Below are 3910 nucleotides of genomic sequence, written 5' to 3'. Positions count from 1 at the left end.
TAATAATTCTCACAATCTCTCAAATTTGATTTAGAAGTTCGTGCGATTTTTTCATTATAAGGTAATTTTGTTATAATTTTTTAATTATACTTATTGTTTATTATCATTATTTGAAAAAATATATACTAATATTTTCAATTAATTTTATGTTTGTAAAATTGAAAAGCGGGAGCATACGTCGAAATAGTTTGCGGTGCAGCTAATAATATAAAATTATATTATTTAAATTATTTACGATGTGTAAAAAATTTATTGTGTTAGATTTTCATTCATATATAATTTATTTAATCAGGTTTGTTTAAGTTATTTTTTTACAGATATAATATTGCCGCACTTTTAAACTCAAAGAATGGCGCGACTTTCAGCTATTGTTTACTATGATGGTGAAATTCGAGAAGATGAAACCGACGTTGTTTTCGTATCAAATGAGCGTGTTAAAATCATTCAAGAGAAACATAACTCTTGAGGAGCTAATAACGAAGATTTCGAGGAAGATTCATGTTGGAAGTAACAGAAGAATGTCGTCGTTGCAGTACAGATTTCCAACATCATGTTGCCATTAACTTATACAGCGTTCGAACTTTCGAACAATGATGATGTTCAAATGATGGTTGAAGCTCAAAGTAATTATTTAGACGCCGCTATTGAGATGTATGCATATTTTGTTCAAGTGTGTGCTGTTCGGGGTCAATCTTTAAGCTCATACTATGGGCTGGCTGAACAAGTTGATCAAGTTGACAGCCCGACTACAATAATGTGTAATGATTTTAATGCCATAATGGGGAGACATTCATCCGCAACTCCTTACGATATGTACCGAGGTGGGTCCAACGAACAATCCGTATGGCAATACATGTCCAGTTCAAGGGAAGGCATTCATCTGCAATTTTCTTTGACCATATGGAGATGCCATCGACGCAACCATCTGTGCAGTTTCCATTTGACACGATGGCTTCAAGCTCCAGGGGGAGGCATTCGACTGCGAGCTTTTTCGATCTCAATGTCGATATGCCTTCTAGTTCAAGGGGAAGGCGTGCAAGTATTAGGTTCTTCGACCTAAATGTGGAGAGCATGGAAGAACCATCATCTCCACCAGAAACCGCTTCGTGCCTGGTGCGGATGGTGCTGAGACTGGACATTCATTCACCAGAATCACCGCAATTCAACTCCGATGATGATGAAGTTCCAGGAAATGTGGCACAAACTGACCCTCCTGCACACATGTATTAAGCTGATTATGGTGTAATGTACGGGCCAGAATTTACGGATATGCCTCATCTCGGTGACTATGGATATTACTCATCAATAAATAATGGTGAGTTATCTTTAGGCATGGAGTTTTCAAGCAAAGAAGAATCGATGATGGCTATCAAAAATTACAATATCCGTAATTTTGTTCAGTCCAGAGTCAACCGATCAACGACCGAAAAATATGTATGCTACTGTGCCCGACGCGAAACAGATACAATTGGATGGTTCGCGTATCGAAAATGAAGAGGAAAAACAACATATGGGAACTAACAATATACAACGGTCCTCACATGTGCTGGAGGGGTCAACCAAGATCATCTGAACTTGGACTCTGAAGTGATATGCCAATCCATCATGCCCATGGTAAAAGCAAGCTCTCATATAGCTGTTGCAGTGTTGATTTCAGCTATACAATCGCAGTATGGGTACACCGTCTCCTATAAAAAAGCTTGGTTGGCAAAATGCCATTGTCAAACTTCATGGCGAATGGGATGTATCTTACAACAAACTTCCAGGTTGGTTTAGGCTGGTGCGGACGTTGAATCCTGGACAATTGTGGACTTCGAAACCTCCTATGCATACCATAATGATCGAGTTCTTAGCGATCGATGCCAATTCTACAGTGCGTTAATGCTGCCAAATACTGCAAGCATGTGGTCCAGATCGACAGGACTTTCTTGTATGGAAAATACAAGCAAGTTTTATTATTGGCAGTTGTCCAAGATGCAATCGCAACATTCTTCCAGTTGCTTTTGCTCTTGTCGAAGGAGAAGATACATATTCTGGGCTTTTTTTCTCCGAATTTACGTGCACATGTTATTACGAGGGAAAAAATTTGTGTCATTTCAGATCGCGGAGCTGGGATCAAAGCAGCAATTGAGTCTTTGGGTCCAATGTGGAAACCATCCTTTGTCCAACATAGGTATTGTCTCCGACAGTGCTGCGAACTATCATGGAAGGTACAAGAAGAATGATGAGCGTCATTAATGTGCGCATGGGTAAGTGAAAGCAAGTTAGTAAGTTATACATTTTTTGATCATTTTAATTTTGTAAAGAAAGCAAGTTAGTAAGTTTATACATTTTTGATCAGGTTACGAACTACTTCCACGAACGTTAAAATCAATGTTTCAAGATTTGCGGGCGAAGAACGAGGAAGGATACAATTACATCAGCCTCATCGATAAAGAAATGTGGACGAACGCATATGATGGTGGATATCGATATGGACACATGACGACCAACTTGGCTGAGGCAATCAATTCAACCTTAAAGGGTGCACGTCACTTACCTGTAGCGGCTTTGGTAAAAACTATATATTTTCGTTTGGTGGCGCTTTTTGCGAAGCTCGGGGGACAAGCTCAAATGGATGCAAGGCGCCATGTCTACCCTAGATTAGTTGCAGATCTATAGAAAAAAATTGCTGCATCAAATAGAATGTCTGTAACAAGCTTCTCTAGAAGGCATGAAATGTTTCATGTCACAGAGTTGCCCTTACCTCTTCAAGGGATTGAAGCTGTGTCGTTAAGAGTAAATCTAAGGGACAGAGCGTGCACTGCGGGTTTTTCAAGCTCTGAAGTATCCATGCTCTCATGTGATAGCAGCTTGCTCGCATACACGTCAGACTATAACCATTTTTGTGGATCCCGTATACCTATTATCTGAAGTTTTTAAGGTATATACGAATTTGAGTTTCCCCCCTTAGGTAATGACAAAGACCCTGATGAGGTTCAAGATGGCTTCCGATTGTACCAAATCTGAATTATTGAGGGAGCGTGGTCATCCAAAATCCAATCAAATTCATTGCGATATGGATATTCGAGAAAGATCTAGACAAGACAGAAGATGTGTCCATTTTAATTTGCATTTACTTCAAGTTAATGTCATTCGATAATCGCTGATGAAGATTAAAAACGAAGACTATTATTAAATTTTATCAACTAATAACAATTGATATTTAAAACAACAAACTTACAATAAGAATTAAATGGTAAATGATAACCAAATTACAATAACTGATATTAAATGGTAATAAACAAATTAACTAAAATAATTAAAAAAAGTCCAACAAATTTAACAAATAAAGTAAGTATTAAATGAGAAATAATAAAAATTTACAATTAAACAAAATAAAGTAAATAAATATAATAAAAAAAATCTATCGATGTCTGCGTCGCGAATGTGTTCTGCATGGCGTGGCTGTCGGTCGAGGAGGATTTCTTCGTATCACTGGTTCTGACTCCTCGCTGTCATCATCATTATCGTCGTCATCGTCGTCGTCCTGAGCAGGTAATCAGGTTGATGAGGAGCTGATGACGATGAAGTACCTCCATAGAATAAGGACCCTGGAGGTGTATGACTGACTATCCCACCGGCATGCGAAAATTGGGAAAACCCAGACATCGCTGAGTGTGAAAACTATAGATGAGGTGTCTGTGTTGCGGCCATGGGGATGAGGATGAACCCGCCAAATATCCAGCATATGAACCCCAAGTTGATATGCAAACATAGACCCATAATAGCCTCCAGGAGGGCTCATCTGTGACGGGGCGGGGTCATAAAACCAGGTGAAGGCAGCGGCGGCGACATCTGGTAATGGAAAGGCGATGGCGGCATCATATATGGCTGCGGTGGCTGCTGGAAGGTCCTGCTGGTGCAACTG

Source organism: Hibiscus syriacus, unplaced genomic scaffold (genome assembly GCF_006381635.1).
Source record: "Hibiscus syriacus cultivar Baekdansim isolate YM2019G1 unplaced genomic scaffold, ASM638163v2 tig00111463_pilon, whole genome shotgun sequence".
In the NCBI taxonomy this organism is placed as follows: Eukaryota; Viridiplantae; Streptophyta; class Magnoliopsida; order Malvales; family Malvaceae; genus Hibiscus; species Hibiscus syriacus.
This window is presented reverse-complemented; position numbering follows the sequence as displayed.